This window comes from Panthera pardus, unplaced genomic scaffold (assembly GCF_024362965.1).
Source record: "Panthera pardus isolate Hobbes unplaced genomic scaffold, ASM2436296v1 HiC_scaffold_13, whole genome shotgun sequence".
Lineage (NCBI taxonomy): Eukaryota > Metazoa > Chordata > Mammalia > Carnivora > Felidae > Panthera > Panthera pardus.
This window is the reverse complement of record NW_026526688.1, coordinates 13,491,897-13,517,909: the sequence shown is the minus strand read 5'-3', so window position 1 is coordinate 13,517,909 and position 26,013 is coordinate 13,491,897. Positions and strand designations below refer to the sequence as shown.

At 37.5% G+C, this 26,013-nt stretch overlaps 1 protein-coding gene across 14 annotated transcripts in view; it reads right to left on the bottom strand.

Moving 5' to 3' along the window:
• Window positions 1-26,013, bottom strand: part of TENM3 (teneurin transmembrane protein 3) — a 1,270,502-nt gene that overhangs the window by 843,986 nt on the left and 400,503 nt on the right. For all 14 annotated transcript variants that reach the window (XM_019422144.2, XM_019422148.2, XM_019422152.2 and 11 more), the window contains exon 3: window positions 13,828-13,907. The gene's annotated coding sequence lies outside the window, so the exon portion shown is untranslated. The remainder of the gene's footprint in view (window positions 1-13,827; window positions 13,908-26,013) is intronic.

Sequence of the window (26,013 nt, the reverse complement as noted above, 5' to 3'; positions counted from 1 at the left end):
ATTCAAAGGAAATAAATAATGAACAAAAGTATCTACCCTACATCATGTTTACTAAGCTATAAAGGCATTGAATACATGGCCAGAAATGCAGTCCACAGAACACGATACTCTTAAGTAAGAGGGATCATGTTTATGGCCAGAGAGATACCACATTGACTCTCAAATTCTGTTTGACCCAAGTAATTCATTCTTTTCCAAGTATAAGGAAATATAGGGCATTTTTCTCTGCATAAATGTGTGTGTGTGTGTGTGTGTGTGTGTGTGTGTGTGTTTCTGTAGGCTGTTTGAGCATATGCAAGTTACTATGTGTTTACAGAAGGCAAGGATACAATACCTAAAATGTAAATGACTATTAGAGCAAGAAAGAAGGACAGCTCTTAACTCCTCCTCCTCCAGATATTTCAATGCCTCTGTCCTTTGTCATACTGGTACCAAGCCAGGGCACTGGACATAGAGTCCATGGAGTTAATCCAACCAACCATGGCGAGAAAGAGCAATCTGCTATTTCTTTTATAATCTCGTAATAAAAAAATCCTCTAGAAAGAAAAAAAAGGGTGAGTAAATAGGATACATTTTCCTTAGTAAGAAATATTCTGGGGCACCCGGGTGGTTCAGCCGGTTAAGTGTCCACCTATGGCTTAAGTCATGATCTTACAGTTCGTGAGTTCGAGCCCCGCGTCGGGCTCTGTGCTGACAGCTGGGAGCCTGAAGCCTGCTCTGGACTCTGTGTCTCCCTCTCTCTCTCTGCCCCTCCCCGGCTTGTGTGTTCTTTCTCTCTCAAAAATAAATAAATAAACATTAAAAAGAAGAAATATTCTAAACAAAGTATGGTTTGTGCTGTGAAGCTTTTTTCTGAAAACACATATTGACCACATTTGAAACTAATTACAAAGCACCAGAGAGTGGAGAGGAAGGTTGAATGCAAACTTACATATCGGTAAATAATAAATAAATAAGTAAATAAGCAAATAAATAAGTAAATAAATACAAAGTCCTAGAAAGAAATAACAACATTAATTTCAGAAAAGTTAAAGTGTAAAAAACCACTATTACTAAGTATTTATAAAATATTTATAGGGGCGCCTGGGTGGCTCAGTTGTAAGCGTCCAACTTCAGCTCAGATCACCATCTTGCAGTTCGTGGGTTCGAGCCCCGCGTCGGGCTCTGTGCTGACAGCTCAGAGCCTGGAGCCTGTTTCAGATTCTGTGTCTCCCTCTCTCTCTGACCCTCCCCCGTTCATGCTTTATCTCCGTCTCAAAAATAAATAAACATTAAAAAAATTTAAAAAAAAATATTTATAAATAATAAGTATTATAAACGAAGTAGCCAATTTGTTGCCAAAAGTAGAATATTTCTGAGAGTAAAATGGGGGTGGTATTCATAATAGACATTAACTGGGATGATGTTAGGAAAACCAGGAGATGTGTTCACTCAGTTTACAAGAGATGGGAGGGTATTACATCTGGCTGGAGTTGAAGATGATAAGTCCTTTGACTCTACTAAAATGAGAACAGATTCAGTGCAATTATTTTGTCTATTGTGACAAACTGTAATGAATTAGAAGACCTTCCACACACGGCCATGACAAAACAACTGGCACCAGACATGCTCTTTCACCCTAAACAACAAAGCAACTGAGCAGATTAGATAAAACAACTGTTTCAGGGTGATGAACAAGAGGCAATGGAGGACTGAGATCTTTGAGAGACAGAAAGAGCACGAAGGAGACCCGGTATTTGTCCTGGCTTCCTGTCCTAAGGCAGTTTCCAGAAGGCATTCGGGGAAGTAGAGCCAAAGTAGAGCAGTGCGTTAGCATTAGAGTACGCAGAGGTCAGAGTTCAGGATGCAGAGGCATCTAGAATTTGCGTTATGGGGTACTAGAAAGAAGTATGTTGCAGGGTAGAAATAAGAGAAGCAAGGAGTGAAAGTCTGCATGGAGATTCTTTGTGGGTCTTTGGCTAGGGATTGGGTTGCACATATGAAGGGTAAGACTCCAGGTTATTGAACAGAGTGGCTATTTGCTGCAAGGCTGAGAACTAATACCTCCGTTTAGCTTTTTTATCTATGATCATGCAGGATGGAGAGATGGTAAAGCCAATGTAGTCTGAGTAGGAAGAATATACTGAACATCTCGAAGCATTGAGCTGAAATTACAGACAGGCTACAAATAGAGAATAAAGATGAACACCCAGCGTAAAGGATACGCCCTAAGGTATAGGAGATACAGCTACCGTAACAAAAAATAAAATTATCCTGACAGTTTAAAAATAATCTTTCTTCAACTTATCTATCAGAACAACATTCCATACCTTTAAAGGAAGACAACATAAACCAGATTCCATAATTCCTTAGAACAAATGCCAATAATGTCCAGGGTGTAATTAAAAATTACTAGAGGGGCGCGTTGGGTAGCTCAGTCAGTAAAGCTTCCGACTCTTGATTTCTGCTCAGGTCACGATCTCAGGGTTTGTGAGATTCAGCCCCGAAATGAGCTCTGTGCTGACAGTAGGGAACCTTCTGGGGATTCTTTCTCTCCCCTCTCTCTCTGCCCCTCCCCTGCTTGCATGTGCACACTCTCTCTCTCCCTCAAAATAAATAAATAAACATTAAGAAAATGTCTATTTATTTTTGAGAGAAAGACAGAAGGAGAGAGAAAGAACATGACGGAGGGGTAGAGAGAGGGAGACACAGAATCCAAAGCAGGCTCCAGGCTCTGAGCTGTTAGCACAGAGCCCAATGTGGGTCTGAAACCCACAAACTGCGAGATCATTACCTGAGCTGAAGTTGGATGCTTAACTGACTGAGCCACCCAGGCAGCCCAATAAATATTTAAAAAAATATTACTAGAAATGTAAAAAAGCAGAAAAATGTGATCTTTTCTCTTTTTCAAGAGAAAAAACCAGCAATCAAAACAGACCACAAAGAGGTTACATATTGAAGTGAGCAGGAAAAAACCTTAGAACAACTATTATAAATGTGCTCAAGGACTTAAAGGAAAATAGGAACACAATGATGGAACAGATGGAGGACCATCTGTAGAGAATAGAATATCTAGAATGAAAAGTAAAATATCTGAAGTAAAAATTCACTGGATGACCTTAGTAGAATATTACAGATAGAAGAATAAAGGGTTGGCAAACTGAAAAGAGATCAAAGGATTTCACCCAATATCACACACACACACACACACACACACACACACACACACACACACACAGAAATAAAAAAAAAGGATTAAAAATAAATTAACAGATATCCATAGGCAATTTAAAAAACTCATCCTTGACCTAAAGCTTACACTTCACACAAACAAAAGAAACAAACAAAAAAACTCAAAATGGATCAGAGACTTAAGTGTAAAATATAAAACCATAACATTTTTTAGGAAAAAAATACTTAGAGAAAATTCTTTGGGAACTAAAATTAGGTGAAGAGTTCTCATACTTGACCCCCAAAGCATTACACATGAAAGGAAAAACTGATAAATTTGACTTCATGAAAACTGAAAACTTTTATTCTATGAAAGACTCTTCTAGGATGATTACAGAAAATATTTGCAGATCACATATCGACAAAGGACTTGTATCTAGAATATACTGAGTACTCTCAGAACTCAGCATTAATAAAACAAAACAATGCAATAAAAATGGGCAAAATACATGAACAAGTATTTTACTGAAGAGGAGTATGCCTGGAATATATGCACATGAATGGACATTCAATATCTTTAGCTACTTGGGAAATGCAAATTAATATCACAATGAGTTATCACAATGTACCTATCAGAATGGCTAAAATAAAAAGTATATATATTGATAATACCAAATGCTGAGAAGAATGTAAAGAAAATGGACCATTCTGACATTGCTAGTGGGAATGTAAAATAGTATAAGTAATTTTGAAAATAGTTTGACATTTTAACATTAAATGTGTATAGACTAGACAACCTATCAACTGCACACTTAGGCTTTTATCCCAGAGAAATGAGAGTGTATTTTTATGAGAAATTTGTACACAAATGTTCATAGAAGCTTTAATAGTTTCCCAACTGGAAACGGTCCTTCAAAGAGTAAATGGCTAAACTAATTGCAGTACATTCAGAGCATGGGATACCACTCAGCTATAAAAGGAATGGGCACTGGATACTTTCAATACTTGGATGAATCTCAAAAGAATTATGGTAAGAAAAACAACAACAACAACAAAGTTTGCATTCTATATGGCTCCATTTTTGTGACATTATTTTTTAATGTTTGTTTACTTATTTATTTGAGAGAGAGAGAGCACGTGGGGCAGAGAGAGAGAGGGAGAGAGAATCTCAAGCAGGCTCAGCACTGTCAGCACAGAGCCCAGGGAGGGGTTCAATCCCATAAATCCTGCAATCATGACCTGAACCAAAATCAAGAGTTGGATGTTTAGCTGACTGAGCCACCAGGTGCCCTAACATTCTTTAGATCAAAAAATTTTAGAGACCAAGTACAGATTCGTTGTTGCCAGGAGTTAGGAATGGGGGAGGATGGGTATGGCTGTCAACAGGTCAAATGAAGGATCCTTATATTGATAGTACAGTTCTGTATGTTGGTTGTAGTGATAGGTGCACGAAGTTTTACATGTGATGAAACTGCAAAGAACTACGTATGCACACGTACATATAAATGAGTGTATATGTAATTCATGAATAAGCTCTGTGGGTTGCACCAATATCAATTTCCTAGCTTTCATACTGCAGTATAGTTATGCAAGAGGTAAAGACAGGCAAGGCTGGATTAAGGGTTCAGAGACCTCCCTGTACATTTCTTTGAAACCTTCTGTGAATCTGTATTTATTTCAAGGTAATTTAAAAAATGTTAAAAAAAATAAAATAAATGAACACAGCCTTAGTGACCTGTGGGAAAACATCAAGTAATCTAACATACATTTTATTGAAGTCCAGAGAAGAGGAAATATTTGAAAATAAGGAAATAATATTTAACACATTAAGAAACTTTCTTTTTTTAAATTATTTATTTATTTATTTATTTATTTATTTATTTATTTATTGAGAGAGAGAGAGAGAGAGAGAGAGAGATATGCCATGAGCAGGAGAGGGGCAGAGAGAGAGGGAGACACAGTATCTGAAGCAGGCTCCAGGTTCCGGGCTGTCAACTCAGAGCCTGATGTGGGGCTCGAACTCATGAGCAGTGAGATCATGATCTGAGCGGAAGTCAGACACTCAACCGACTGAGCCACCCAGACACCCCGTCTAACATTTAGATCAAAGAAGCTCAGCAAAAAACCATGCAGGAAAGACAGACAAAAACAAAAATACAAAAAAGGTACTTAGTCACATCAGAGCTGAAAACCAAGCATAAAGAGAAAATCTTGACATTAGTCAGAGAGTAATGGACTCATTATGTATAAAGCAATGCTTCTTCACGGGGGACAATTTTGTCCTATAGAGAAATCTGGCAATTTGTGGAGACATATTTGATTTTCACAACTGGGGGTGGTTGTGGGGGTGCTAATGGCAACTAGCCAGTAGGGGTCAGAGATGCTGCTAACCATCCCACGATGCTCAGGAAAGCCACCCAAAACAAAGAATTGTGTGGCTTATGATATAAGAAGCACTAAGCTGAGAAATCTTGCTGTAAGGAAATAATAATGTGAATGATGGCCAGCTTCAGATCAGAAACAATGTAAGCCACAGACAATTAAGTGACACTTTTAAAGTTACAGAAAAAAAAAAAACAAACTATCAATCCAGAATCCTATGTCCAGTTAAAAAAAAAAAAAAAAGGAAAGGAGAGACAAGAAAAAAAATCCTTTAAATAGGTTAAAATAAAGATTTTCAGATAAATGAAAGCTGAGAAAATTTGTCACGAGCAAACCTGCACTGCCAGAAATGCTACAGAAATATCTCTTCAGGCTAAAGGGAGATGATACCAGATGGAAACTTGATCTATGGAAAGGAATGAAGAACGTGTAAAGTGATAAATATATAGGGATATATATAACATGCTATACATATATTGACAGATTATATAATTTTAATAATTATATTTGATTATATTCGTATGCATATATGTACGCATGTATGTGCACACACACACACACACACACACGCATACACAAACACACACATGTTTTTTCCTTCTCTTAGTATTATGGGTTGAATTGTATCTCCCAAAATTCATATGTTGAGCTCCCAAACCCCAGCGCTTGTGAATTTGACCGTATTTGGAAATAGGTTATTTGTAGATACAATCGAGTCAAGATGAGATCATTAAGGGGAGGCACTTGGATGGCTCAATCAGTTAAGCGCCTGACTCTTGATCTCGGCTCAGGTTATGATCTCGAGGTTTGTGACATCGAGACCTGTGTTGGGCTCCGCGCTGGGCATCCAGCTTGCTTAGTATTCTCTCTCTCTCCCACCCCTCCCCCACTTTTGTCCTAGTGTGCCCACACGTGCGTGCTCTCTCTCTCTTTAAAGAAAAAAAAGGAGATCATTAGGGTAGATCCTATTCCAGTAAGACGGATGTCCTTATAAAAACGGGAAATGCGAAGGGGCGCCTGGGTGGCTCAGTCGGTTAAGCGTCCGACTTCAGCTCAGGAGGTCACGATCTCGCGCTCGGCGAGTTCGAGGCCCGCATCGGGCTCTGGGCTGATGGCTCAGAGCCTGGAGCCTGCTTCCGATTCTGTGTCTCTCTCTCTGCCCCTCCCCCGTTCATGCTCTGTCTCTCTCTGTCTCAAAAATAAATAAACATTTAAAAAAAAAATTTTTTTTTAAATTAAAAAAAAAACAACGGGAAATGCGGACACAGACATGCTTGTGGACACAAGGAGAACACCACGTGAAGATTGGAATTTTGCTGCCACAAATGGGTCACAGTAGGATCTAGAAGACAAAAGCAGAGCTCTCAGCACCTCCAGAGGGAACATGGGCCTACTGGCACCTTGATCTGGGATTTGTTGGCCCCCAGAACTGTGAGACAATAAATTAATTTTGTTGAAGCCACTCAGTTTGTGGTACTTTGTTAGGGTGGCACTAGCAACATAATATACTTAGTTTCTCTAAACAGCTGACCTGTTAAGGGAAAAATAATAATATTACATTGCAGTATCTTAATGTGTATAGAATTAAAATAATGATAAAACAGCACAAAATGAAGGTTCAAATGAATTTTTACTTTTACAATGTTTTAAAATGTTATTCAAAGCATATCAAGTAAACTGTGATAAGTAAAGATAGCATATTGCAAACATTTAAAAAGTTATATTAGGCACAGCTTAAGGAGCCTGAATGAAAGAATTAAAATGGATACTGAAAAAATTAAAAAAAAAATTTTTTTATGTTTCTTTATTCTTGAGAGAGTGAGACAGAGCACAAATGGGTGAGGGGCAGAGAGAGAGAGGAGGACACAGAATCCAAAGCAGGCTCCAGGTTCCGAGCTGTCAGGAAAGAGCCTGATGTGGGGCTTGAACCCATGAGCCATGAGATCATGACCTGAGCTGAAGTAGGACGCTTAACTGACTGAGCCACCCAGGTGCCCCGAAAAAAAATTTGTTATTAATCCCAAAACAAAGAAAGAAATGAGGAACAGAAGAATAAAAAACAATACAATAAGTAGCAAAATTGTAGATTTAAATGTCCATGACTATATGCAATGAACTGAAGGCTCCAATTATAAGGCATGTCAGATAAAATACAAGAACTAGGTGTATATTATATCCAGAAATTCACCTTCATCCAAGATAGACAGATTGGAAGTAAAAGACTAGGGACAGACATACCATGTAAACAACAGGCAAAAGTTAAGTAATAAAGCTTTCTCACTATCAGACAAAGCAGACATGAAGATAAGGTGTGTTGGTAGAGCAAGGAGGAATATTTCCAAAATAAAAGCATTGATTCATTAGGAACTTATGACAACCTTAATGACAGGCATATGTGTATGCAGGTAACAACAGAGCTTCAATAATGCATGAAATAAATGTTGACAGAATTAAAAGAGAAATTGATAAATCCACATAAATAGAGATTGCCAGCACCAACCTCTCGGTATTTTACAGATTTAAACACATGTTAGGATAAAGAATATTTCAACCGCATGATCAACCAAATTGAATAAATTTGTATTTATATAATACCACACCCAGCAATTTCACACTACATAGTTCTTGGGACTTTCATAGCACTTGGGATATTCACCAACATACACTTTATGATGATATCAGCTCAACAAATCTCAAAAGATGGAAAACTCACAAAATATGCCCCTAAAGACACAAAATATGTCTCTAAACTAGAAATAAGAATAAGATATCTAGAAAAACCTCTAAGTATTTAGAACTAAAATAACATACTTCTAAATAATGTGCAGTGAAAGAGTAAATCACAAAGGAAACCAGAGGGTATTTTCAACTAAGTGACAATGAAAATATCATGAATAAAAATTTGTGGGATGCAGTTAAAGCTATGATTCAAGGGAAGTGTGCAGCATTATAATACTTATATAGGAAAAGAAGAATGAGTTAAACTTAATAATCTAACCTCCCGTCTTAGGCATCTGGAAAAAGAAGATCAAATTAAAACCAAAGAAGGAAAAAAAATAGTAAAATTAAAAGTTAAAGTTAATTACGCTAAAAACAGACAGAAAATTAACAAATCCAAAAGTTGGTATTTTGAAAAGACTAATAAATTTAATGGACCTCAGTAAAACCAATCAAGAAAAAAATATTAGAAACACAAGTTACCAATATCAGGAATGACAGAGGAACTATGACTACAAATGAAACAGATTTAATGAACAAGGAAGGAATGTGATGAACATTTGTTGGAAAATGTTTGACAGCTCATATGAAATAAATATGTTGAACAACTCAATTTACCAAAATTAACATAAAAAGTAAAATAATGTAAATAACTCTATATCTCTTAAAGAATTCAATTTGTAATTACAAACCTCCTCCCTAAGAACACTCCAAGCCAAGATGGACTGTCTGGTGAATTCTATCAAAATTTTATGGATAAATGAATTTATACAAGCTCTTTAAGAAAAGACAGGAAGAGGAAATACTTTACTTTCCTGCTCATTTAATGAGGTCAGCAATACCCTGATAATAAAACTCGACAAAAATATTTCAAGAAGAGACCAATGTCCTTCGGAATATAGACTTCAGTAAGTTCTATGAACAAAATGTTATTGAGTCAAATCCAGGATTACATAAAATGATCATACATTACAACCAAATGGGGATTTATCCCAGGAATGCATGATGGGTTTAGCACTTAAAAGATCAATTTAATCCACCAAATCATCAGAAAATAAAGAATGAGCGTACAATCATTTCAATATGTGCAGGAAGAAATGCTTTTGACAAAATTCAACACGTATTCATTATAAAGAACACTTAAACTTTGGGTCAGACAAAACTCCCTTAGTCTGAAAAGGCATCTGCAAGAAGCTTAAAGTTAATGTCATACTTAGTGCTAAAACACTGAACACTTGGCTTCTGAGATCAGGAACAACGCAAAGATGTCTGTTCTCACTTTCTATGTCATGTTGTGCGGGTAGCCCAAAGTAATACAACAGCAAAAAGAATGACATAAAAGGCATAAAGATTGGAAAAGGTGAAGTAAAATGCTGTACTCATAGACAAAATGACAATTTACGTAAAAATCCACTGGAGCTTGTAGAAAAAACTACTAGGAGTAGTAAGTCAGTTTGAATGATCGTAGGATACAGAGTCAATATGTAAAAAAATCAATTGTAGTTTTGCATACTGACAGCAAACAATGAAATGAGAAATGTGAAATTTTAAATGGAGTTCATAATAGCAAAAAAAAAGCACAATAATTAAGCATAAGCTTTAAAAGGATGTGAAAGCTCTGCAATGAAAAGCATAAAATATGAAAAAAACAAGACTAAGTAGAGAGTTATCATGTTCATGGATTGGAAGATTCAACATTATTAGCTTAGTTATTTGTCTTCAATGAACTATGAACTCAGTGCAATCTCAATCAAAATCCCAACAGGACTTTTTGTTTTTGTCTTCTTTGTTTGTTGTTGGTTTGTTTGTTTGTTTGAAGAATTTACTAGTTCATGCTAAAATATGAATGGAAATACAAAGGATCTAAAGTAGCTAAAAACACTCATAAAAAGGGATAACACAGTTGGACGACTTCCATTACCTGATCATAAGAGTACGGTGTTCGAGGTAGTATGGAATTTGTATAGAGATAATGCAACCGATTAACGAAATAAACAGGTCAAAAATAGATCAATGTGATCAAATGATTTTCGCTAAAGTGCCAAAACTACTCATTTGGGGAAGGAATTATTTTTTTAAATAGATTGTGCTGAAATAATTGCATAAAAATATGAAAGAATGCATCTCAACCGCTACCTTAAACCATGCACAAAAATTTATTTTTTTAAGATTTTATTTTTAAGTAATTTCTACACCCAATGAGGGGCTCGAACCCACAACCCCAAGATCAAGAGTCGCACACTCCACCGACTGAGCCAGCCAAACACCCCCGTGCATAAAAATTAATTCAAGATCATCATATAAGGACGAAATATAAGGACCAAAAGTATAAAGATTTTCACACTTAGATTTTCACACTTTCACAATAGATGTTGGCAACTATTTCTTAGAGAGGACCCAGAAAGCACTAACCATGAAAAAAAAAATGACTACAATTCATCAAAACAAAAATACCTATTTATCAAAAGAGACAGTTAAGAAAATAGACAAGCCACAGACTGAGTGAAAAGATTCCTTACACACAAAATCTCATAAAAGTCTTCTCTCCAAAGTATATTGTAAAAACTCCCACAACTCAAGCAAACACAGTTAATGGGCAAACAACTCAAATAGACGCTTCAAAAAAGGGAGACATATAAATGGCCAACAAACGCATAAAAATATGCCTACACCACTAATCACAAAGGTAATGCAGATTAAAGCCACAGTAAGATCACAAAAAAGTTAAAACCCAGAAGACGAATAACATCAAATGTTGGTAAAGATTTGGGACAAATGGCATCCCACTTTCCGGTGGGACTGTAAGATGGGACAGACTTTGAAGAACTGTTGAGCAGTTTGTTCTAAGGTTAAACACACCTGCTCTGTGACCCAGAAATCCACCCTTTAATGTTATCCCAAGAGAAATGAATACATCCGGCCACAAAAGGCTTTTACAGAAATGTTTGTAACAGCTTCATTCATAAGGTGAAAAACTTGGAAACAACCTAAATGCCCAATGAGAAAGTGATAAAAAAAAATAGCAGTATATTAATTTACTACAATTCTACTCAGAGTAAAACAAAAAAAAAAGTGCGAACCAAACTACTTTTAAACTTAGCAACAGGGATGAAATTCAAAAGCATTACGTTGAATGCAAGAAGCCAGAAGCAGAAAACACACGTTGCATGACTGCATTTAAATGAAGTTCAAGGAGAGGCAAAACTAATCTCCAGGTAGAAATATACTGGTAAGAGAGAGTGGTTAGGGATTGACCCTTTCTTTGTGACATAAAGAACTTCTTGTTTTTCACACTCATGCACGTTAATAACTAAATGGAATATATACCAAATACCTATTTTTGTAATGCTCAACATCTCAAGAAAGTTGAGATACTGCTGAATTGTTATTTTTAATGCCAATTTTAATCTTGCAACTCTGTTAATGCTTTATAACATACGTATTCTTTAAAATAAGTAGAAAACCCACTGAGGAGTTTTATAAGTAAGACTTTTAGGAAATATTACCTTACGTGGTTTTCTTATATGCAAAATGCACATAATTAAAGACAATTAAGTACATGTTCATGAATGGGTTGAGGTGATATAGGTAAATAAGGGTATAGGTATATATACTACAGATCTCTTTAAAATGGAGTGTATCCTTAAAATTTAGGAGCGAATCAAGAATTTCTCTGGACAACAGGTAAATAAGGTATAATGGACAAGATAAAATATCACTCTGTGATTTGCAGATAATTAACAACACTAAAGGTTAAAAAAAAGGTGATGTGGAGTACAGAAATTATATTTAAAATGGCACCAGTTGCCCTAAAATGAAAATTAATTAAGTTGGACAAGTCATAACATTTAATAACAGTATACAAGAAATTGAACAGTGACCATTTTTTTTTTTTTTTTGAAACTCGGGCTGGATAAAAACTCTAATATTTTTGTCTCCAGGATCTTGATCAATAAGATACTATCTAAATCATTAAGTGAAACATTTGAAATGTGAGGGTTTAATTACTATTTCTCGGGAAGATGCCTAAAAATTAACAGAGATTAGGAGGCTCTTAGTAAGGCCTTCCCTAGAATAAGTAAGTGGAAAGGCAGTTATCTTTCTAGAAATACATGTGATTTCCATTTCTCTTTTATTATGCTAAACACAATAAAGCCTTTAACAAATGTGCCATTAAGTCTTTGGCTGATCTAAGTGTACCTCTATCTATTTTCTTGGTTCCTTTGAGAAACCGTGCAAAATCTTCATCTTATGTTAATTTTCAATTTAATCGGTCAATGCCAAAAGAAAATCTTTTACTCTAATTATAAACGACAGTTGCTGTAAACATTTGACGTGATGAATACCTTTCCTGATCTTGGGCAGGCTATAATTGATTAAGCACAAATATGAGGAAAAACCCGAGTGGAGTGCTTAATCAGCAGTGACCCACAATTAAAACAGGTGATATTTGCTGGGTTTAAGAATAAAAGCAATGTGACTCCAATTAGCTGTCAAATCATCTGGAAAAACAGCTGTTACATAAATAGAAAATCACTTGGCCTTCCTGCTCACTTTTTCAATGTTGTCTTTATTGTTAAGTCATTTAAAAAGATAGTCCCTTTATTCACATAACATTAAAAAAGAGGAGAGACTAATTTGCAGTGTTGGAAGTCATGAGCGTAATTAACTTTGGTGGGGATGGGGAAAGGGTGGGAGAGGGAAATGTTAAAAAGGGCACAGGGTTGGGGCGCCTGGGTGGCTCAGTCAGTTGAACGACCGACTTCGGCTCAGGTCATGATCTCACAGTCAGTGGGTTCGAGCCCCGCGTCAGGCTCTGTGCTGACAGCTCAGAGCCTGGAGCCTGCTTCAGATTCTGTGTCTCCCTCTCTCTCTGCCCCTCCCCCGCTCATCTGCCTCTCTCAGAAATAAATAAACATTAAAAAAAGTGAAAAAAAAAGGGCACAGGGTTGTGGGGATCTACTGGGGTGCTGGTAACACTCTGTTTCTTAACTGGGTCCTGTTTTATGGATGTGCTCACGTTGTGTAAATTCATCCAGCTCTGGGGCGCCTGGGTGGCGCAGTCGGTTAAGCGTCCGACTTCAGCCAGGTCACGATCTCGCGGTCCGTGAGTTCGAGCCCCGCGTCAGGCTCTGGGCTGATGGCTCGGAGCCTGAAGCCTGTTTCCGATTCTGTGTCTCCCTCTCTCTCTGCCCCTCCCCCGTTCATGCTCTGTCTCTCTCTGTCCCAAAAATAAAAATTAAAAAAAAAAAAAAAAAAAAAAAAAATTCATCCAGCTCTGCACTTACAACCTGCACATCTTTTCTGAATGTTATACCTCAGTACATTTACACAAAAATATAGATTCCTTCCATAAATATATGGCGTCACTTCAGGACTGGACCAGAATTGAAAGGATGTATGCTAGTGTCTATTATAAATAACCATTGTCTTGAAAGCTTTCCTCATCAGTGCTTCTAATCTCCAAGAACACATGCCAAAATATTGAAAATTTTTATGAAATAAGACTCTACACAAAATAGAGGTGCAACATTAGATTTTGATTATAATCAGATTTCAAATTTAAATGCTACTTACCAAAATGGTGTATCTTCCTTCAATTTTGTATCAGATTGCTCATTAGAGTTGCTAAGAAAGACGGCGCTGGTCTTACAAACCTGGAGAAGAAGTACAAATAGAAAAATCGCTATACTATGTTTATTTCATGATAACTGTATGTATTAACTATACTAACATGTATGTATCTGCATAACTATGAACAGATAAGTCATTCATGTAAGCATTCATATAACAAACAACTGGGGCACCTGGGTGGCTCAGTCGGTTAAGCGTCTGACTTCCGCTCAGGTCAGGATCTCACTGCCCATGAGTTCAAACTCCGCGTCAGGCTCTGTGCTGACAGCTCAGAGCCTGGAGCCTGTTTCAGATTCTGTATCTCCCTCTCTTTCTGACCCTCCCCCATTGGTGCTCTGTCTCTCTCTGTCTCAAAAATAAATAAGTGTTAAAAAAAATTAAAACAAACAAACAATTGCCGAGAATCTTTGCATGTACCAGGTGGCACGGGGTGAAAGCAGGTACATAAAGACATATAAAAAATGTGCCAAATTTGTGAGGACCGCGGAAGAGGAACAGATCACATGTTACAGGACACAGGAGGCAGAAGAGGTTACTTCCAAGAAGGAGATTGAGTAAAGCTTTGTGGAGGAGGTGGGTCTTAAGCCAGCCTAAAGAAAGAGTCTAATTTCTTTTAAATGTTTATTTATTTGTTTTGAAGGAGACGGAGTGTAAGCGGGGGGGAAGGGCAAAGAGAGAGGGAGAGAGAGGATCCCAAGTAGGCTCCACACTGCCAGATCAGAGCCTGATGTGGGCTCGATCTCAGCAACCGCAAGACCAGCTGAAATCAGAGTCAGATGCCCAACCGACAGAGCCACCCAGGTGCCCTGAAAGAGTCTGATTTCTTAAAGATGATGGGCAGGAGTTGGAATGAGAAGAACAGATGGGGAGGGCAATCCGGGACAAAATGACCAACTATGGAGTTTGAACGTAATGGAAAAGGGGGCATGGGGAGCGGAATGCATTTCAGTTTCATTGGAGAACATTTCCAGATTTGGAATCAGTGTGAAACTCTGGGGCTAGAGGTTGTCACTTGCAAGGAGCCAGGCACTAGAGAAACTCAGGGGTTCGGCTGTGAATAAGAAACAGGACAGCCCAGCCCTCGTGAAGCTCTCAGCCCATCAGGACAAGCCAATACAAAAGACTATTAACATACGTGTGAGCAACAGAGGTTTCTTTGGGAAATCTCTAGCTGAGGAACCAGTGAGGTCCAAAAGTCAGAGTTAAAAAATGACAAGTCTCAAGAGAAGTGATCATAAAGCAACGATCACCCAGCGAGAGAGAGCATAAAGAGGGAGCGATAGGGACAGACTCAGTTACATGTACCAGAAAGGAAAAGGTAAGTGAGGGAGCGAGCAGAGGGGAAGCAGGAGGTTCACAAGAGCCTGGCATCAGGAAAGATGACAGAGAAAAATTTTACGGAGGAGGTTATGCTCAAGAGTGGGACGCTTTGAAGTTGAATCAGGGCGAATACTAAAGAGTGGTTTATTTCTTTTGCTTATTCACTTGGTGAGGTGCAAGGTATTCATGGTTGATGTTGAAAATCCTGGGTCGATGAAAGCTGACCTAATATTTGGCCATTGCATATAAACATCAGCACCAAATTTTTTTTTAAATTTTTTTTTAATGTTTATTTATTTTCGAGACAGAGAGAGACACAGCATGAGCAGGGAAGGGGCAGAGAGAGAGGGAGACACAGAATGTGAAGCAGGCTCCAGTCTCTGAGCTGTCAGCACAGAGCCGGACGCGGGGCTCGAACTCACGAACTGTGAGATCATGACCTGAGCTGAAGTCGAACGCTTAACAGACCGAGCCACCCAGGCGCCCCCGTCAGCACCAAATTTTACAGCCAGTGTCTGTATTTGTGCCTGAGCCATGCCAGTTGTTACATATTTTGCAGATCACCTTGAAGGAGGGCCTAATGTACTCTGGTAGGTAGTTATTTCCACAAAATGCCACTCTTATTTCTTAGCGCATCAAGGGTCTCTGCAAATGATTAAATTCAGTAGATAGGGGGCCCTGCAGGTAATTTTTCCTCCCCCAGCAAGGTGACTCGTCGCCACCACTTGGCTATGTCTGGACATGGAATGCTAGGGACAGTTGCTGAGTGATGAGTTCATGCTTATTGAGTGTGTTAGTACTAAGTGCTTCGTGGGTATTAGCTCATTTAATCTCCATAACAACCTTAGAAGGCAAGCACAATTTTCATCTGAATATTACAGGTGAGGCAACTGAACCTGAGAAAATTTAAGGAATTTGCCAAAGGTCAGTCTTCACAAAGCCAGTGCTGCTCACGGCTTTTTCTCCTGGTCGGGGTGGGAACTACTGTTCACTAATTCTCTTGGTTTCTACACAATTCTCCAATTAAGATTCAAGTCCCATACTACGGGTGACCTCGTGGGGCATGCCAGAGCATCCTGAGCTGGGACGAGTAGGAAGTGGATTCCTGTTACATTACCTTATCGCCTCCAACTTCATGAAAAATTGGAGTTTTTATGTTGCGGAACGTACAGATACATGGATTACGCTTCACCACCCAACTAGCTGATACTCTGTTTCTTCAGGGGTCTCAAAGAGAGCCGGGGGCGGGGGGGGGAGGTGGTACATAGTGTCATGGCAGAAGATCAGGGTGAGGACAAGCCAAGTCCTAAGATTAGGTTTAGGGATTCATTGGTTATCGATGACCCTGAAGACTGTAGTTAAAGGAGCATGGCGACACAGACCCATATTTGCTTTCTGGAGTCAAGCCCTTGGGTTTCACAAATCAGCACAAGTAGTTTGGCCCTGGAGCATCTCTGTCTGCTTTTCACTTGACTGTTGGAAACGGTTGGGGGAGGAAGCCGTTAGTTCCACTGCATTTGGGAGAAGCTATGGGCCGCTGGGTTTGGATTTCCAATTGAAGAAACTTAGATGTGTTTCCACATGGAAATGTGTGGGCCTAATTCTATAGCTGTGCTGATCAAATACGCTTTTCTAGTTATCTTATTGGCTTTGTGCATGGTGTCTGCTGGCCCGAGAATCTAGTCATATTATCAAATATCACTTCTATAAGAAAATTCCATGGTGCCCATTTATTTATTCATTCAAGAAATATTTATCGCACATCAGCTATATCCCTGGCACCGTATTAGACAGATACTATATCCAACAGTCAACAAAAACAAACATGGTGGCCGGCCTAAATAGACTTCTAAATGAGCATGTTACCAAGACACTTTTAGGTTTTTTTTTTTTAATGTTTATTTATTTTTGAGAGACAGAGAGAGAGAGAGAGAGAGAGAGAGAGTGAACTGGGAAGGGGTAGAGACAGGGAGACAGAAGCCGAAGCAGGCTCTGGGCTCTGAGTTGTCAGCACAGATCCTGATGCGGGGCTCGAACCCACGAACCATGAGATCATGACATGAGCCGAAGTCTGATGCCTACTGGACTGAGCCACCCAGGTGCCCCGCAAAGACGCTTTTAAATACAATTAGTATTCTAGCTGACAATTGACCGTTTGTCTCTAGACCTGACCTTCTGTTACTCAAGAACAATTGTATAGAGAGTGATGGGTAGCAAAGAAGGAAATGAACTCATGCGCATGTGGTGTATGTTGTCAGGCACTGGGAGATGCTGTGCACACGTGATGTGCTTCATCCCCACCACAGGTCTATGAAGTAGGTGATGCTTTCCCGGATGTGAAGCCCAATTTCGTTGACTCTGAGGCACATTCTTTCTCTACTAGACCATGATGCCTCTTGTCTGCACTTCTGTACCTAACTCGTTGCGTCCCTGAGTAGCACTGTGGATAACCTCTGTTACTTTCCTTTTTCGTAGACAGGCCTTTGTTATGCCCAAAGGGTAACACTGGCTCTTGTAGTCAGTGGCCAGCATAATCAGAGAGAGATACTGGCCAACTATGTTTTAAGGAGATTTTACTGTTTGCGGTTGCTATGACTTCTAGAAAATACAAATACCTATGTTTTTAATATTGATGATGGTACCACTGATTTTTTCAGCACGTTATTTTTATTTACTCAAACGTCATAATAAAACATTATCATTCAGAGGCCTGTCAATATTGAGATAAACACAATAGGTTTTTGTTGTAATTGTTTAACCTTGATAAATTGATAGTATCTGTCCTTCAGTGCTTATGATTATACAATTTTGGAGAATATATTTTTTATTTACTTATATAGTCACAGCACTTATTATCACTGGTGAAGCATAGTTCCCTTTCCTGAAAAGCAGCCTCTCTATCAAAGGGATCTTGAACCTTATGCAATGATTCAGGACTTAACCTTTCTGTGATTCACAGGTCAGCATAAATCACTTAAAAAAATATGCATTCCTGAAGTTATCAATTGTAAATATGTAGTTTCAGTGAGTTTTCATTCTCTTGAAATTATAGGATTCTTGTTAAGTACAATTATATGCCAAAAGACAACCCAAGAGAGCATCTACAAAATAAATAACTCAGTAGTGGAATAGTTGGTGTGATTGTTCAGTCCATCCAAATTATGAATTAGACTGACATACACCTGATCACAGTAGAGTTAATCATGAGGGTGTTAGAAACTTCTAGATTGACCGTGACTTGGGTGACTTAGCTATAGGTTAGAGTTAACAGACTCAATTTCTTGAAAATTACAGAAGATAGAAATAGCATGTTAATTTATGGGGAGTAATTACTTAAGGGTGCTACTGAGGTTAGCCACGTAATCAAGATTATGGTTTCCAAATATCAAGTGAATTAAAATAATCATTTACTATTAACTTTACTCTTGCAAAAACTATTTCCAGCTTTCAGCAATTTTATATGCCTTGCAAATATTTAGAAAATGATCAAAATCTCTGGATTTAAAAAAGTAGATATATCGCATATAACTTAGAGCAATACATATTCTGTGCAGGTTTATAAACAGTGGTAAACAAACTGATTATTTTAAGTGGCACTAAACTTATGAATTTTTATGCTTATTGACACACTTTTTTTGACATTCTGAGGTTTTTCCAATCAAGTCTCCTTAAATATATATTTGGGAGGATTCTGATAAGAATCATAATACAAAAAGAAGAGTAAAGCAGCAGATTTCTAAAGCTCTACCAACCTAGGGACATGTATCATATCTGAAGATCACAGGGAAAAAAAGTGTCTATGATGAAAATAGACAGAGTGGAAAGAAATGGTTATTTCTGTCAGTGCTAAAAAGCTTAGAGAGTCACTGATTAAGGTCACTGCCAATTTTATCAATGAGGAAAGTGCTTTAGCAAGGCTTCAACCCCTTATTTTTACCATCTTCTGTGTAAGCATGTGGATGATGTTACTGTCAGGGTGTCCAAGATCAAACACAAAGGGCATTCAGGGTCAACTAAACTAGAATTTTCATCAGAACATCTAGACTGTCTAAAACCTACTCCAAATAATGCATTTTATGTCTTCTTGACCCCCTTGTCTCCTTCAAAGCCATCATCATCAAGAACAACAAAAAAAAGAGAGAAGGGGAAGAAGAAGGAAGGAAAAAGAACCAATAACTACATTAACATTTGTCCTTGGCTTCCCTGGAAATAAAGAAAATCTATAATGCTCAAGACAAATCTTTCCTTTAAACATTTATCAATGGAATAACTACTGACAACAGTAAGTAAGATCTAAATCCCGGGCTCCAAGCTGATATCCAAACACATTGCTAATCAACAGCCAACACAGCCTACTTTATAGCTCAGGTGAAATTTATTAAATCATTTTCCCATCTGTAAGCTCCACATAAGTATGAAAGATGTGTGTAAATCGACTCTGGTAGTACCTGAATAATGTAATTGGAAGTTACAATAGGACAAAAAATAGTAATTTCACATTAGAACACACTTTAAATTACTGTGTACAGATGGTTGGACATGTTCAGACTAGTAGATGTCTTCAGAGCCCTAATTGAGTCATAGAATCAACTCGCGGTAGAACAATGGAGAACAATAAATGAAAGATGTAGCCCAATACTTTGGCATTGATAATTCGAAATCTCGGGAGAAGAATGATACCTTCTGAAAAACACCGACCTAAATGAGTTGGAGCAACTTAAGCACAGAGAGCTACAGGTCAAGAATCTCCAGATGTCCCATCTGGAACGTAAGGCTCTAGAATCTCAGCCTTCAACCCCATAAAGGCGGCTTAGCCACCATCTTGAGTCATTCTTGATACATGTTCATCCTACCAGACCTCCCTTAATTTTATCTGATCCTGATCAATACCTTGGCCGATTTGGCCATAGACTCTATCGCCGTTAACTTCAATTGTTCCCTGCACTGGTTCCCCAGTTTGTGGCCTAATAAGGGCCTGATGACAAGATGTTTTTTTCAAGGTCAGACATATCTCTGTGGCTTATGAAGATACAGCTTTCTCTCTTTTCTCTCTCTCTCTCTCTCTTTTTTTGGTAGCCTGGGGTTTTCAGCTTCATAGTCATTAGCACCCAAGAGAACAAGGGTGAAAATGTAATCTCTGGGAAAGCCTCAAACTCTTATCAGCTCATTATCAGTGAGCTGGTGTTGGGGCCCTAAAGCTCAAAGCATGCCCTATGGACTTCTGTAGAACTTCAAAGTTCAGTTGATGGACAGAAAACTCATCTTTGACTCCTACAGTTGAATAATATGCAATTTCATACAGACTAATGGATACTCACTAGTATTTGCTGAGTTGCTAGAAGGTACTACTCATAAACTAATATTAGCATGTTACCAGAATTAACTGAAAAGTGTAAATTAGTATTCCACAGAGACATCTGACTTCAACTCAATGCTTGGGAGCCCTGCAATGTTCCTGCTGTTCATTTTCACATGAAAATTGTTAGAATTCCTGAAATCTGGGAAGGGGCATGATGTTAGTGCTACTGTTTTGAATTGGTCTTGATTGCAGACAAATATGTGTGAGTTAACGTGTTTGTAACATTACTATTTGATTTTATATTTGTTCATCATGTGCTTTGTCGCTTAATTGCTGTGTTGGTAATATGTTAACTGCTATTTTGTCCCTAACATAACAAATATGTTAACTGTTATTTTGTCACTATTTTTTATAGTAATAAAAAATCTATACATTTTTTTTTTTTTTAAATGATGGGGTCTTTTTCCTCTGAAAAGTAGGAATAGATTGAGATATATAAATCCTTAAGTGAACCACGGTCAAAGGTTTGAGAAGCACTGCCTCATGAAAGGATCGAAGTCAGGACAGAAAAAGTTTTATGAGCAGGGACTTAAAATAACAATTCTTGTTTGTGACCAGCTACTTGTAGGTGCCTGGATCCAGGAGAAAACCCCAGGGGCGGAGCGGGGGGCTAGGTACCTGAGGAACAATGTCAAGGGCAGGCAGTCTTGCCCTGGGTCAGCCTTGTTTGTACGTCACAGAGAGCTGTAATTTGTTTCAATTTTGCCTTCTTATCCAGGTATCATGAGAACCATTAGCATTTTCCCCATAATTTGTTTTTGCCTAACGTTACTAGAAATTCATTTTCTACTTGGAATGTAAATTATGTTTCCTATTTGTCCTCCAACCAATGTAGCATTTCTTTATGCTTTTTATGCATGATATTTACTGTGTCTGTGACATTTTTATTTAGTAGTCAGTATTAATAAATCTTCATGAAAGTAACAGAGTCATTGTGATTTTGTTAAAAATGCATTGCTTACAGTTCTTTGAGGAAGTATGAATGTTCAGCTAAAAAGATAAAGCATCAAACAAAGGAATAAACACTGTCATAGAAGAAATTTAGTTCCATCTTTGCATTGGTGAAATTAATATTTTTAGCTGAATGGTTAATTTTTTCTGACCTCCATTCTTTTCAGCTTCTGAAAATACAGAACCAGGGTTAAAGTAGTATTTAAAAAAAAAGCCAAATAGGCAATAATGTATCTAAATCAGCCCATAAATACAGTTGTATGGTTTTCCATAAAAATGCCAAAAACATACCAACATTTGTCATGACATATTTCTGAAACACATTATTCACACAAACATTCTCCCTGATATCTGAGCTAAATTTCTTTTGTGTGTGATTGTACTTATTCCTACTGATCACTTGAAAGGGACCTGAGATAGTCTTCACTTCTTATGAAACATACTATTTTAAAAATAAATTGAATTATTTGGGTTTCTTTTCATATTTCTTATGTTTTATTCCTCTGGAAACAGGTCTATTGCTCCAAACTGGATATGGTAATTCAGTCATCAAAATAATCAGGTAGCAATAATAAAAAAAAAATATATATATATAATGCAGTTATATATGTAATATAATATAATGAAGCAAAAATTCAAAAAAAACCCACATTTTTTTAATTCCATTTTAACTGAGAAAACATGTAAAAAGCTACGTACGATAGTACCTAGCACATCATAAGGCCCCCCCAAAATCTTTCAATTTGCCCCCTTTTTGATTTACTTCTCACAACAGTTTGATGTATGACAAAGCCTGGCATATATTTTGTTTTTTTAATATTAATTTTAAGTTTAATGTTTTTTTTGCAGGGAGGGATTTCTGTTTATGAAATTTGAAAGAAGCTCATATTGGGGTGACAAAAAGAAAACACTGACACTATTTTTTAAAAAAGATGGAAAAGGGAAATTGAATTTTTTTTTTTTTTTTTTTTTTTTTTGAGAGAGAAGAGAGAGCTAGTAAGGAAGGGGCAGAGGGAAAGAGAGAGAGAATCTTAAGCAGGTTTCATGTCCAGTGCAGATCATAACACGGGGCTGGATTTCATGACTGTGAGATCATGACCTGAGCAGAAATCAAAAGTTAGATGCTTGGCTGACTGAGCCACCCAGTCACCCCAAAAGTATTTTTTTAGTGCATCATCGGATAAAATAAAATGATTTACTGGAAATTTAAGTGTTTTCCTGCACTTCATAAGAAATATAGTAGTATAGGGAAAAATAACATTAGTTTCTGGTCTTCTATGATCCTAAGCTCTTCTACAGGCAGTTTTTCCCAGTCTAGTATTTACAGAGAAGTATATGTGTGCATATAAGGGAGTTTGTGTCATTAAAGGACATTGCCCTGATCTTTTAAAAACTGAATTAAAAATCCACTTTCTCTCTAAGGAATTATTTTAAAGGACTCTGCTTAAAAAAATTTTTTTTAATGTTTATTTTTGAGAGAGAGAGAGAACGAACATGAACAGAGGAGGGGCAGAGAGAAAGGGAGACACAGAATCCAAAGCAGGCTCTAGGCTCTGAGCTGTCAGCATAGAGCCTGATGCGGGGCTCGAACATATGAACCATGAGATCATGACCTGAGCCGAAGTCGGACGCTTAACCAACTGAGCCACCCAGGTGCCCCGAGGGGACTCTACTTTTAAACACCTTCTCAAATAACATGAAAAAGTCTTAAAAAATTAACTTAAAATGTAATCATTTTCACCCAAAACAAAGAAAAATCAATATTGGAGAGAGAAGCATGGATCAGAAGAGTGGGTCACGGATTCAATTTATGGGCACGCTTTTCACAGAGGCTCACAGCAAAATATAAATATCACAGTGGTAAAACTGTGCAAAGTAGTCTTCATACTGTCAATGAAATTCCTGTATATTAATCAGATGTTAACAGAGAAACTCATTGAAAAGAAAGATCATTTCATTGTTTTACTTAACTGATAGGGACAGGTAGGTTTAAGGGGGAGAGAGAGAGAGAGAGAGAAAGAGAGAGAGAAAGAGAGAGAGAGAGAGAGAGGAAGAGGAGCAACGGAAAAGGAAATGATTCATGGTGCAAAATATATTCTTCCATTAAACCATTGTTAAATTAACCAAATAGAACCGTGATGTTAAATGCCATCAATGAATTTAGTTGTGTGGCTATATTATAAACACTTTTTGACAAATCATAGATTTGGGAATTATTAGGGGCCTGGAAGAAAGAAAAAAGAAAGAAAACCTGAATAAATAAACAGTGGCTGAAACCCTCAGCAAGTTCCAGCTCCACGTAATGAATATTTCAGGTGCATCTTGATATCCTTATATTTTTCAAAGACAAGTAGACAAGACGCATTTTACATTCGTTAAAGACTTCTGATTGGCATATACGTTGAAAGTCTGCCTCAAGATTGAAAGGCAGAATGTTCCTCAAAAGCCGCAGCTATAAAATATTTATTCCGCCTTCTTTCATAGAAAAGAATGAGTTGACTCTGTGACATAAATCTCTACTAATACCAACAAAATTATACATATTCTGCTAAATGATTATTCTTAGAAGGTGAACCAGGTCTTGTTTGCTGGAGATGATCATAGTAGAATAATGTAAGTATTGTTTACAGTGTTCTTGTGATAGATAATAATGTACTTTCAAGCGTTAGAGCACGTAACATCTAACGACGTAAGGTCTGCTAAAGATTGCTCAAGAAAGACGATGCTGGATGAACTTTTTTCTGGATTGTTTACTTTCTTTTTAATTTTAAAATTACATTGTTGTCAATCTCAACCGCTGCTTGTGAGAACCTTTTGTATATAAAAATGCTGTAGCTTTTACCTCTGAGTATACTTTTTATTAAGCAAGGCAAAGACTTGTGTGTCTCCAAATATTACTCAAATCTCCAAAGCCAGCTGAATAAATAAACATTGTGTGATCTGTAGCCCAAAAGTCTGCAAATGATGCTATAGGATGTAAAAAAAAAAAAAAAAAAAAAAGAAAAAGAAAAAGAAAAAAAAAAGCTATGATTCCTTCTAAGTATTTCTTGGAGCCAATGATCAGCAGTTTTGTTTAAGTTCTGGGACCCCCTGAGCCTCCATAAAAATAACTTTGAAATATTATATTATGTGTGAAAATTTTACACACATGCACATTTATAATCAGCAGGCAGGCCCTCTGCCCTTCTTCGACCTGATAATCAACCATAGTACCTACTCAAACATGGAAAAAATAAAAGATTCAGAACTCTAAAGCACATAATCTTAGTGCCATTTAGAACCATGTGTATTTCTGAAATCCTCTATTACTGCAAATCTCTTGGTTGTATTTTCTATGGAATTGTCTGTTTCTCATTATCAAAGTCTAAAGAAATTTGACACAGTCATGTAACACTTGGCGAAGGAGTGTTCGAAAAACGCATTCCAAAGTGCTCAACTTATCTTTTCTTTCCAAAGCAGTAACTACTGTCTGACTTTCCTCCCCTGGAGAAGCCAACTGGGAGGGTGAAGGAAAAAAAAAAAAAATCAAACCAAAGTAAATTAAGCAATGGCCCCGTGCCTGAATCAATCACAGACATCAGCTTTTAAACAATGAATTGTAGTTAACAGGAGCGAGGGCAACATGCACAGGGAGAATTCTTACTCTGTAAAGTCACCTTTCGCTCGCAGAATGTGTACCATGCTATTCTTGGAACCAAGTTTGCCAGAATAAGTGGATATGGGCAAACTCTGAGGTTTGGAACTCCTGTAACTGTAAGGAGCAGAAAGCTACTGGCCTCAGTAAATCGGATTACGAACTCCCAGCGATGGTCTATGGTTCATTTTTTTCTTCAATATGGCCAGAACTCAGGGACTATGTGTCATCCCTTCCTCAAGAGTCAAGATGTTAGAGAAAAGCAAGACTAGGGGAAGATGAATAAATAAATATTCGCTTTAAAGGAAGTATGTCTTATTCCAACAGGTGTTTTTTTTTTCTTTCTGCTCCTGTAAGTCAGTTAAGTTATTCAGATAATACACAAATAGTGTTCAGACAACTCTAGATGCACATCTGATCAATTAAGATAGAATTCTGCTGTTGCGATTCAAGTATTTAAAAAGCATCGTAGTTAAGATACACGGCAAAGGCATGCTGGGATAATTGGTTGTCAAAGTATATTGGTACCACTGAGTAGTCTTAAAATAGCAGGAAACACAACTGAATACTGGAAAGGAAATCGCTATTTCACTTTTTCAAATAAAACGTATTGCACCTCTGAGTTCACAATGGGATATTTGTTGAGAGCCTGTAATTAACTCATAATGATGAGAACCACAGTAATAAACATTTCCTTAGCAAAACATTCACTTGTTCTCATAATTTCCTACTCCTTTACTATTTCCTTGTCAGTTCTTAGTTAGCTTGTCACTATTAATCAAGAAAAGAATGGAGAAAAGGCAAATAATTTTTCTAGAAGGGGAATACTCATTGTAGTTATATATAAAAAGAACACTTCTTGATA